The sequence below is a fragment of the Procambarus clarkii genome, chromosome 71 (assembly GCF_040958095.1).
Source record: "Procambarus clarkii isolate CNS0578487 chromosome 71, FALCON_Pclarkii_2.0, whole genome shotgun sequence".
In the NCBI taxonomy this organism is placed as follows: domain Eukaryota; kingdom Metazoa; phylum Arthropoda; class Malacostraca; order Decapoda; family Cambaridae; genus Procambarus; species Procambarus clarkii.
In genome coordinates this window covers 23,756,782-23,770,168 of record NC_091220.1, presented here as the reverse complement: position 1 = coordinate 23,770,168, position 13,387 = coordinate 23,756,782, and positions in this window count along the sequence as shown.

Sequence of the window (13,387 nt, the reverse complement as noted above, 5' to 3'; positions counted from 1 at the left end):
CACAGTACCGCATAAGTGGCTGGTACATAAGCTGAAGAGACAGGCAGGTATAGCTGGTAAGATGCTCCAGTGGATAAGGGAGTATGTAAGCAATAGGATGCAGAGAGTTACGGTGAGGGGTGAGACCTCCGATTGGCGTGAAGTCAACAGTGGAGTCCCACAGGGCTCTGTACTCGGTCCTATCTTGTTTCTGATATATGTAAATGATCTCCCGGAGGGTATCGATTCATTTCCCTCAATGTTTGCAGACGATGCTAAAATTATGAGAAGGATTAAAACAGAAGAGGACTGTTTGAGGCTTCAAGAAGACCTAGACAAGCTGAAGGAATGGTCGAGCAAATGGTTGTTAGAGTTTAACCAAAACAAATGTAATGTAATGAAGATAGGTGTAGGGAGCAGGAGACCAGATACAAGGTATCATCTGGGAGAGGAAATTCTTCAGGAGTCAGAGAAGGAAAAAGACTTGGGGGTTGATATCACGCCAGGCCTGTCTCCTGCAGCACATATCAAGTGGATAACATCAGCGGCATATGCCAGGCTGGCCAACATACGAACGGCATTCAGAAACTTGTGTAAAGAATCATTCAGAACTTTGTATACCACATATGTCAGGCCAATCCTGGAGTATGCAGCCCCAGCATGGAGTCCATATCTAGTCAAGGATAAGAATAAACTGGAAAAGGTTCAAAGGTTTGCCACGAGACTAGTACCCGAGCTGAGAGGTATGAGCTACGAGGAGAGACTACGGGAATTAAACCTCACATCGCTGGAAGACAGAAGAGTTGGGGGGGACATGATCACCACATTCAAGATTCTGAAGGGAATTGATAGGCCAGATAAAGACAGTCTATTTAACACAAGGGGAACACGCACAAAGAGACACAGGTGGAAACTGAGTGCACAAATGAGCCACAGAGATATTAGAAAGAACTTTTTTAGTGTCAGAGTGGTTGACAAATGGAATGCATTAGGAAGTGATGTGGTGGAGGATGACTCCATACACAGTTTCAAGTGTAGATATGATAGAGCCCAATAGGCTCAGGACTCTGTACACCTGTTGATTGACGGTTGAGAGGCAGGACCAAAGAGCCAGAGCTCAACACCCGCAAACACAACTAGGTGAGTACAACTAGATGAGTACACACACACACACAAGGAGCTGTCTGACCCAGCATGTCATGGAACCCACAAGAGGGTGAGGTAATGATGAACCAGCTAGACTCGTCTTGATATTCACCCTGAATGAGTCAGAAATAAGGGAAGTCAAAGTTGAAGCCCCCATAGGAATGAGTGACCACAGTGTACTGATTTTTGAGTACTTGGTGGAGGTAGGGTTAACCTTTCCAAGGATGGGATCGGAGGGAAAAAGACTAATTTACCGAAGAGGAAAATATGAGGAGATGAGGAACTTCGTCAGGGGAATACCGTGGGAAACAGAACTTAGAGTCAAGAATGTGCAGGACATGATGGATTTTGTCACCAAGAAGTGCAAGGAAGCTGCAGACAGGTTTATCCCTGTCCAAAAGGAGAAAAACGAAAAACAACAGACAAACCCATGGTTCAACCAGGAATGCAAGGTTGCAAACCAACTGTACAAGGAGAAACTACTGAAATAACAGAACACTGGAGAGCAGAGAGAGATACCGGAGGGCCAGAAATGAGTACCTCAGATTGAGGAGGGAAGCAGAGAGACAGTTTGAAAATGACATAGCGAGTAAAGCCAAGATCCAACCAAAGCTACTCCACAACCACAACAGGAGGGAAACAGCCGTGAAGGAACAAGTGATGAAACTGAGAAAAGGGGAGAACAGATACACAGAGAATGACAAGGAGGTGTATGAAGAACTCAACAAGAGATTCCAGGAGATCGTCACAATAGAACAAGGAGAAGCCCCTGCACTAAATGAGGAGGAGGCAAACCAAGCAACCTTCGAGGAATTTGACCTCACCAGTGATGAGGTCAAAAGGTGTCTGCTGGAGCTGGTTGTGACAAAGGCTGTTGGGCCTGACAGAATTTCACCATGGATACTAAAGGAAGGTGCAGAAGCACTAAATGTGCCACTCTTTATGGTGTATAACAGGTCACTGGAAACAGGAGACTCACCAGAAAGTTGGAAGACAGCTAATGTAGTCCCAATATACAAGAAGGGTGACAGGCAAGAGGCACTGAACTACAGGCCAGTTTCCCTAACTTGCATACCATGAAAGGTGATGGAGAAGATCGTGAGGAAAAGGCTTGTAGAGCATCTGGAGGGAAATAACTTTGTAACACACCACCAACATGGGTTCGGGGATGGTAAATCGTGCCTCACAGGTTTAATAAAATTCTATGACTAGGCAACAAAAAGTAGGCAGGAAAGAGAAGGGTGGGCCGACTGCATTTTCCTGGACTGCCAAAAAGCCTTTGACACAATATCGCATAAAAAGATGTTAAATAAGTAACAGGCAGGAGTAAAAGGTAGGGTGCTCAAGTGGATAAGGGAGTACTTAAGCAACAGGAAACAGCGAGTACCGGTGAGGGGGGAGACATCAGAGTGGCGAGAAGTCACCAGCAGAGTCCCAGAGGGCTCAGTACTTGGACCCATCCTGTTCCTAATATATGTAAACGATCTTCTGGAGGGTATAGACTCGTTCCTCTCAATGTTTGTTGATGATGAAAAAATTATGTGAAGAATCAAGACGGATGAAGATAGACAGAGACTACAGGATGACCTGGACAAACTGGAGGAATGGTCTAGAAATGACTGCTAAAGTTTAACTCAGGAAAGTGTAAGGTAATGAAATTAGGCGAAGGGAGCAGGAGGCTGAACACAAGGTGTCATTTGGGAGATGAAATCCTGCAAGAGTCAAATAGAGACAAAGATCTGGGAGTTGATATTACACCGAACCTGTTCCCAGAGGCCCACACCAAAAGAATATCATCAGCGGCATATGTTAGACTGGCCGACATAAGAACTGCCTTTAGAAACTTGTGTAAGGAATCGTTCAGGACCCTTTATACCACTTATGTAAGACCAATCCAGGAGTATGCAGGTCTAGCCTGGAGTCCATACCTAGTTAAAGAGAAGATGTTAAAGTTAAACACATTAAACACAAGTTAAACACATAGCCACATAGCCACATCAGGAGGAAAGCAACAGTGAAGGAACAGGTAATGAAACTGAGGATGGGGGTAGAAAGATTCACTACAAACGACAAGGAAGTGTGCGAGGAACTCAATAAGAAATTCCAGGAAGTCTTCACCTCAGAGCAAGGAGAAGTCCCAGAGATAAGGGAGGGAACGCCAACCCAGACACCACTAGAGGAGTTTGAGATTACCAGTGGGGAGGTGAGGAAGCATCTGCTAGATTTGGACGTGACAAAGGCTATAGGCCCGGATGGAATCTCACCATGGATCCTTAAGGAAGGAGCAGAGGCTCTGTGCCTACCACTCCATAGTGTACAACAAGTCACTGGTAACAGGCGAACTGCCAAAAATTTGGAAGACGGCCAATGTAGTCCCAATATACAAGAAGGGTGATAGGCAGGAGGCACTGAACTACAGGCCAGTGTCCCTAACTTGCATTCCATGCAAGATGATGGAAAAGATTGTGCGAAAAAAGCTAGTGGAACATCTGGAACAAAAGAACTTTGTAACACAACATCAACATGGGTTCAGAGTTTTCAAATCATGCCTAACAGGATTAATTGAGTTCTATGACCAGGCAATAAAAATCAGGCAAGAGAGAGAGGGCTGGGTATGCTGCATATTTCTAGACTGCCAGAAAGCTTTTGACACAGTACCACATAAGAGACTAGTGCACAAACTGGAGATGCAGGCAGGAGTGAAAGGGAAGGTACTCCACTGGATAAGAGAGTATCTAAGCAAAAGGACACAGCGAGTCACCGTGAGAAGTGAGGTCTCGGAGTGGCGAGGAGACACCAGTGGAGTCCCACAGGGATCAGTCATTGGATCTATACTGTTTCTGATATACGTAAATGATCTTTCAGAAGGAATTGATTCGTTCCTCTCGATGTTTGCTGATGACGCGAAAATTATGAGGAGGATCAAGACAGAGGAGGATAGTATGAGGCTACAAGATGACCTGGACAAACTGAAGGAATGGTCCAACAAATGGCTACTAAAGTTCAACCTAAGTAAATGTAAGGTAAAAACTAGGAGGAGGAACTAGGAAGTCAGTCACTGGATACCGAATGGGAGATGAAGTCCTTCACGAAACGAACAGAGAGAAAGATCTGGGAGTTGATATCACGCCAAACCTGTCTCCTGAAGCCAACATCAAAGAATAACATCAGCGGCCTATGCGAGGCTGGCTAACATCAGAACTGCTTTCAGAAACCTGTGTAAGGCATCCTTCAGAACCTTGTATACCACATATGTAAGGCCAATCCTGGAGTATGCAGCCCCAGCATGGAGTTCGTATCTAGTGAAGCACAAGACGAAGCTGGAAAAAGTTCAGAGGTATGCTACTCGGCTAGTCCCAGAACTAAGAGGCATGAGTTATGAGGACAGACTACGTGAACTGAACCTCATGTCGCTGGAAGACAGAAGAGCTAGGAGAGACATGATCACCACATACAAAATTATCAGGGGAATTGACAGGGTGGACAAGGATGGATTATTTAACACGGATGGCACACACACAAGGGGACGCAGGTGGAAGCAAAGTACCCAAATGAGCCACAGAGACATTAAAAATATCTTTTTCAGTGTCAGAGTAGTTAGTAAATGGAATGCACTAGGAAGTGATGTGGTGGAGGGTGACTCCATACACAGTTTCAAATGAAGATATGACAGAGCCCAGTAGGCTCAGAAATCTGTACACCTGTTGATTGACGGTTGACAGGCGGGACCAAAGAGCCAGAGCTCAACCCCCGCAAACACAACTAGGTGAGTACAACTAGGTGAGTACACACACACACACACACATACACACACACACACACACACACACACACACTGTTGGATATTTCCAACACCGAATACAACACTTGCATTCTCATTACTTATTACCAACTCTACTAATTATTGTAGTAAGTAAAATTAACAACACGTAGAATTCTCATGTACTAATAATTTCATCTGTGCAGTAGGCTAGAATTCTCACGTCACCCGACGCCAGTATTGCGTCAGATTTCATTACAATAAACACATTATATCCAATGTATGTGAGAATTAAATTCGATTCTCTATAACTAAGGCATTCTGTATGATAACTAATTACCGATGATTTGACCTCCAACTAAGAACCAAATAGAGCGTTAGAGTCATAGCGATTATCTAGTAATAAAAGTTAACGTCACCAGTGAATGCCATGGGGAGACATTAATTCCTCTCCCTTATGTATTTACTATTCTTAAATTGGCAAATAATAATATTTTCCTCTTCTAAATAATAAACCCGTCGAGTCTTCAACATTTCAAGCGTAAATGCGAGAAATATTAATGTTCGTGAAAATAACTTGTTTTATGAACGCGGGACGCGGCGTGGGTTGAGGAAGCTTGCCAGTACACGTGGAGAGCCGCTCTGAGGCAGACTTGCTCGTACTGTACTCACAAGGAGACGCCATTACCCAGCCATTAGGGTAGACGTTATCCATCCTCAGATGAAAGTCGCCACTATGAGGCGTGAATAACCTTGCAGATAATATCTTCAGCTGGTGCTGGTGTCATATAAGGAACCTCTAACCTGGTTCTTGACTACACGTGACCGGCCAGTGAAGCGCGCCACGATCCAGGATAGGCTTAGCCGGAGCCTGGGGACGCGAATTTCGGCAATCTTAAAACTTATACAGTGCCCTTATTAGCTAAGTATATTCCCTTTATGTGATGCATCTTGTAAAGTGTTTGTAGTAGCTGGGTGATTGACCATTACGACGCATGATAACATCTAATAACAGGTTAATAATTTTATCACCTGTAATTCTTAAATTCTTGAATATATAGATTCCGTAGTTAAATTAGTTGCTACTGTAAATATTTGTCTTGCAGCACGTGAGAAGAATTCTCCCTGCCACCTTCTCCCATGTTAATCCATCCCATTCATCAGCCAGCCGAGTCCAATGAATTAGAGGAATCGTCGTGGCTTACATAAAGGAATCGTCTTTAAGCTAAGATTCTTTAAATTCATTCATGAACTTATTGCAATTATTTACATGCAGAATTTCTTAGGATTAGTGTGTGTTTATTGTAACTCTCATTACTATACATATAATCTATGTTCCCTTTCATGGTAATGACATTAGTTGCACTATAATTCATAGGATTAGATTATTATTATTTGGATTAGTGAACGAACCACACTAGTTCCTGGACGTACTTACCTCCAGTAATAACCCCCCAATGTAAGTGTTTGAGGGTTTGATTCATTTAATTATACAGCCCATTAATTATTTCTATGATCATATTCTCTAGTATTTTATCCATAGTTACTGGTTTCATCTAGGAATTATCTAATGATCAGAAATTCTCAGTTTCCCTCTTTACTATAAAAGCGGGTGGTCCTTCGTAATTTAATTTACTTCATTAATATTTAAATAATCAGATTCAAGCCCCAAATGTCCCACAATATGGTCCTTCGAACCGGATAGGCATTAAATTTATAATTAAAATATTAACCATTAATAACTAATCCTTGTGTGATAGAAGCTAGACTAACTATTTAAATAATTGTGTCAACTAACAGTGTAACACATCAGTTAGCCTAGATCACACTAACATATTGCTACTTTCACCTCATGTATAAGGTAGCTTTAGTGGGTCATAGCCAATTACCCACAACACTTAGACCTATACCTCACACAGAGGTGAGAATCTTTAGGTCACCAGGAGCAACAGCTCATAACTTTTATAATAACCCCACCCTAACACCTGCGTTAGAGTGGCCTCACCATCTAACCATATACTTAGGAGGTAATGACATCCACCCCACTCGTCATCCAGCCGAGGTGATCAAACACCTCAAAGCCATAATTTCTTCTTTCAAGCTCATCAGTGAATCAGTAGTATTCACATTAGTGGAACCTCGCCAACCAAGACAAGATAATCGTTGGGGAGTAACCCCAGAATACTACCTGAGAGCTGCTAAGTACATAAATTTCAGGCTGAAAAAACGAGTGAGATTGGATGCCACATGTATCCAATTTACAGCCAGACCTTACAGACAGAACCTGACCAGAGATGGTGTACACTTGTCAGGGGAATCTAGGTTGCATGTGGTTGACAAGTTAATTAACACCATCAACCATCACAAATGGCTGTGGCTAGCAAGCCAAACTTAACTGTACATAATTGTTTCACCTGTGTGTGCAAGACCACTCTTATAAAACAAAAAATCCAAAAATACAGCACAACTATATTCACCTTACTGCACCACAATAATCTTTACCCATGTTATTAGGTAGAATTTAGGCAGAGATTGTGCTGAATTTGGTACAAGCCCAGACTAAATAACTTTATAGTTCTTAGTTAGGAATTATTACGACTAGATCTAAACTAGTCAGTGTTGTATGTATTATATTATTTGTGCTGACCCTATACAGGGTGGGATTAAATTTGAGATAACTCTGATTAGAGTGTCTCCATAATATTCCTCTTGTATGCATTATTTTGTGTATCTATTTTGTGTATTGCTGGATAATCTCCATTAACTCTGATGGTGATATAGATGAGCTAACCGGACGAGAACTAATGGTGAAGATCAGACAATGCACAAAATATCTAGCTATTTGTTGTTAGGTAGGTAGGTACATTCAACCTCAAGTGAGGTAAAATATAAAGTAGCCACCTTAAATTAGGCTACAATTAATGTTACTTATTCACTAATGAACAAGTACCCAAGCTTCATTAGCAATACATATACTAACACTGTGAAGTTTGAACCTAAGCCCAACATGGCTACTCCTGAGCAATTGAGGAGAACCTACATTGGCCTTAAAGGTCATTTGACCAGATTAATTAATAAGGCTGAGGGCTTAACTAAAGATACTCCCATTGACTCTTATCACTTAGAGGCATCAGTTAGATTGGCTGATCTGAAATTTGATCAAGTCAGATCTGCAGGTCAATCTTACCTTGATCTGCTAAATACTGTAGAAACTGATCCTGATGAAGCAAGTCAAATTGTAGACGACATCTCCCATTATGAAGATGAGACTCAAGATAGAATTATCAGGCTATCTAAATTAGCCAAACAATCTGGATCCAATACCAGTAACACTGGGTCTCACTTCAATAATCATTTACCCGAGGTTCGTTTACCTACTCTAGACTTGCCTACATTTTCAGGATTAGATACAGAAAATTGGGACAATTTTTGGACTTCCTTTGAAGTTCACATCCATAAGAAACAGTCTCTAGACAAGGTTTCTAAATTTTCATACCTACTTAGTCTTCTCACAGGAGAGGCTAAAAAGGTCATACATAACCTTACTCTTAATGAGAGTAATTATGAGGAAGCTATAAAACTCCTGAAGTTGAACTATTGCAACAAAGAGTTAAGTATAGCTACCCTCTATTATCAATTGCTAGATCTGAATGCACCAAATAGTAGACCAGAGTCACTTCAAAGCTTCAGATTAGAAGTAGAGTCTCTAGTAAAGGCCTTAGGTACTAAAGTTAATATACCTGCTTCTGAATGGTCTATCAAACTATTATTACAGAGGAAATTACCTCGAAATGTCTTGACAGAGCTCTGCTCACATTATAATACTGAGTTTCTTACTCTCGATCAAATTTTCGAGGGGTTGAGGATCACAGTTAACAGGTTAAAGACTCATGATAAAATCAAACCTGAGTCTAAACCAACTAGTACTGATATTTCAGTCAAACCTAAACAGACTCAGAGTAAGTCTAATAAACATAAATCCAAACCTGCTCCATCCACTAGGAAAGGAAGTGGAAATGTAGGTACATATTCAGTATCTCCTTCAGAGATAACCCAGGACTTGTCTACTAAAGAGACTAAGCCTATTAGCCAGAGAAAGTGTCTGTTCTGCAATCAGGAACACACCACTTATCAATGCTCTGTTTACCCTACTTATAATGTTAGAGTTAAAAGGTTACAAGAATTGCACAAGTGCACCTAGTGCATGGGCATTCATTATCCCAAGAAATGTGCGGTGCAGCTACGTTCCTGCAACCGCTGTAACCAAGGTATACACCACTACGCCTTATGTAGAAAATCTTCTACACCAACCATGACCACTGGAGAGAATTCTACTAATTCTACTGCAGTGCAATATTGTAAAGTACATCACGAAGTGAATGTACTTGCTACTGAGTCAGGCAATAATACTACTTTGCCTACCGCTCAACTTAAACTAATGAACCGAAGATCTAGAATTAACACTAGGGGGTCTCTTTGACCAAGGTTCACAGAAAACCTTCATTACACAACAGTTGGTAGATGAGTTAAATTTAAAACCTGCCAAAAGTGTGAGGTTAAATATTTCTGGTTTCTTGTCAAATAGCGGACCTCGTGACTACAAGGTAGTTAAAGTATTAGTAAAACTAGGATCTTCTACCAGACAATCCAAGCGGTAGTAGTGGATAAGATTCCTACAGACCTACAGGTCACAGGATTAGCTCGCACTGCGAGACACCTTAAACGAAACCGCATGAGGCAAGCAGATTATAAAATAAATTCTGACTGCTTCACAGATATTGGAATACTAATAGGCGCGGATCATTATTAAAAGTTTATAACTGGATGCACTAGGCAACATGGTATGAATTTGTTGTCGTCCTCAGGAGGCAAATTGCTCACAGGACCAGTGCTTTTCAGACAAGGTCCAGCGTCCACAAACCAACAATCCAATAATGTAATTGTGGCGTGACTAGGCTTAGAACAGTCACCCCTACGCTTCAGGGAAATATCCGAGGATATTGAGTCTGACCCACCAATACATCGTTTGTGGGATTTAGATACCTTAGGCATCATCCCTGAGCAACCAAGTTCTGATGATACGTGGACTTACCAGCAATACCTGGATACAGTTGTCTACTCAAATAAACAATACTGGGTAAGACTCCCATGGAAGTTGGATCATCCACAACTTCCAGTGAATTATTTTATGGCAGCCTCACAATTGCAGTCTCAATTAACACGACTGCAGAAGCAGCCAGACAAACTAAACCTGTATCACCAACTTATCCAACAACAACTTAACAACAAGTTCATTGAAGTTGTTGAACACGATGACCGAAAAAAGGTCATTATTTACCTCACCATGCTGTGGTGAAAGACTCATTGACAACACCTATTCGTATTGTCTTTAACTGCAGTGCTAAAGCAAAGCCGAGCAGTGTGTCTTTAAATGAGTGTCTCCAAACGGGACCTAGCCTAACACAAAGGCCACATGACGTGTTGTTACGATTTCGCACAGGCATTTTTGCCTATACAGCTGACATCAGCAAAGCCTTTCTCCGAGTAGGGTTACAGGAGGAAGATCGTGACTACACAAAATTCCTCTGGTTCAAGGATCCACTGGATCCTAACAGTGAAGTAATTACCTATCGGTTTGCCTCAGTATTATTTGGCGCTACGTCCTCACCGTTTCTTTTGCAAGCAACATTAGACACGCATTTGAGGAAATCAGACAGCCCTTATAAGGCAACCATTAGCGACAACTTGTATGTCGACAATTTCCAGGGGACAACTAATGATCAAGCTGATCTGGTAGAAATCTACCATGAGGCTAACCGTGAACTGTTAGGAGCCAATATGCCCCTACAGTCATGGGCCTCAAATAATAAACTGCTTAACCAGGTATTCGAGAAAGAATTTCCAGATTATCAGGTACCCAGTCAATTAAAGGTTCTAGGCGTGGAATCGAACACCAGCACTGACGAGATGAATGTCAAGTCAGTGCAAACTGATAATTCAACCCTTACCATGAGAACACTGCTCTCATTTGTCAGTCAACCATTTGACCCTTTAGGCCTACTTAGTCCAATATTAATAAGGGGCAAACTCCTAATGCAGAAGTGCTGGCAAAAACATATGGGATGGGATGATCCGTTATCAAGTGAGTTACAAGCCAAATGGCAAATACTCTCAACGGATTTTAATCAGTTAGGCGTTTTGAAATTTCCTCGTAATGCTTCAGGACCAAACTTACCCACCAATTTGCACGTTTTTCGCGATGCCTCTGGCAAAGCATATGGTGCAGCAGCCTATCTAGTTAATAGTGCACAATCAATTTTACTCACATCTAAAGCAAGAGTTGCTCCCATCAAAAAGAGATCCTTACCTCAGATGGAGTTGACTGCATTGCTAGTGGGAGTAAGATTAGCTCATTGCCTGACAAAAACACTCAATAATATCCACTTTGGTGAGATTGTAGTGTGGTCAGACAACGAGGCAGTCTTACAATGGGTAAGAAACCATAACAACAAAACTCCCTATGTCAGCAATCGCGTCAGGGAGATTCATGATTTATCTGCTGGATATAAGTTTCGACATGTTCCTACTAAGGACAATCCTGCAGATTATTTATCACGAGGATTGACTTTAAAACAACTTGTCAAGTCTTCCCTGTGGTTCAATGGACCTTCATGGCTTGTTGGTGGTCAGTGGCCCAAACAAAAGCCACAAGTCATAGTGACCAATATCACCACTCCCATGAAAGAACCAGAACCTCAGCGAATATTAGCCATTGATCCTCATCATTATTCTAACTTAAGTAAATTGTTACGAGTGACTGCGCACGTGTTTGATTTCCTTTCTAAAGTAGGAATTCGATATAAATTTCCCAATCCTATCCACTATTGGATCAAGCGTGCACAGCAAGAGACATACGGAAGCGAATTTGAGAATCTTCCAGATAAATTGACTAAATCTCTAGGCGTCTGGTATGATGCCAACACTCATAACATACTACGATGTGGAGGACGTTTGCTACATGCAAAGATTGACTTAGACACTAAGAATCCGATTCTTTTACCTCGTCACCACATCATAACTAAACTTCTTGTCTTACACCACCATCAATATGGTACCTTACATGGTGGAGTTTTAGATACTCTCACCGATCTTAGACAAAAGTACTGGCTGCCTCAAGGTCGTCAGACTGTTAAGAAAATTATTAAATCTTGTGTAATCTGTAAGAGATACGACGCTAGAGTCTGTCCTTACCCAGGACCTCCCCCACTCCCAGAAGAGCGAGTGGTTCATCTTCGTCCTTTCGAAACCACTGGTGTTGATTATACGGGAGCCTTACTCCTCACTGGTAACCCAGATAATATACCAGTGAAAGCGTACATTTGTCTCTTTACATGTGCTACAACCAGAGGCGTACACTTAGAGGTCACTCCAGACATGAGTGCTGAAGCTTTCATTCAAGCTTTCCGCAGATTTGCTGCCCGCCGATCGTGTCCTAAATTGATGATATCGGACAACGGATCTAATTTTGTGGCAGGAGAAAGTTGTTTGCGAGAAGTCTGGAACCACCCAGAAGTACAGTCAGTCTTACAGAGACGACAATGTCACTGGAAATTCATAGCACCGAGAGCCCCTTGGCAAGGTGGGTTCTATGAGCGAATGGTAGGCACAGTCAAGAAGTGTCTAAGGAAAACTGTACACCGACAAAAGGTCAGTTACTCAGAACTCCAAACCATTGTTGTGGAAATCGAGGCGCGAGTCAATAACCGCCCAATCACCTACCTGTCTGATGATTTCACCCAGAGAGAACCTCTGAGCCCCTCTCACTTGATCCATGGAGGTCTACTGAGCCCTCTCATCCCTTTAGCCGAAGAGGACACTGTAGACCCGTCACATGTGACCAGAGGAGACTTGGTGGAAAGCTACCAGCATCTTTCTAGAGTTATTAACAGGTGGAATGAGGTGTGGACTCGAGAGTACCTCACAGCTCTACGAGAGTACCACTACGGAGCTTCGAGTCCTTAAAATAAGGTGCAATTAAAACCGGGAGACCTAGTACTCGTCGACAGTGATGGACCAAGGTCAGAGTGGCCCATAGGTAAAATTGTTACCATTCATCCAGATCGTCAAGGTGTCCTAAGAGTAGTCAAAGTTTTATGCCGAGGCAACACTACTCTAAAAACTTTAGAGAAGCTGGTTCCCCTTGAGCTGACTGAACAAGAATATCAGCCAGATCCAGTTTCCCCAGTAATTTCCGAGGACAATGATCCTGTTCCTCCAAGCAACCGCCCCACTAGAGCTGCTGCTCAACAATGTAGGCGGAATTTGCAAGCCTATTACAACTCTGAACAAGAGTAATTTCCTTCACTTCCCACTTAGATAACTATGATGATACTACGATGTGATATCACGTAACGAAACATTACACGTCACTATGACCCAGGATATCGCATCACCGTAGATTCTGTTAGTTTAAATTGGGTGAGTTAAATTCTATAAATATTG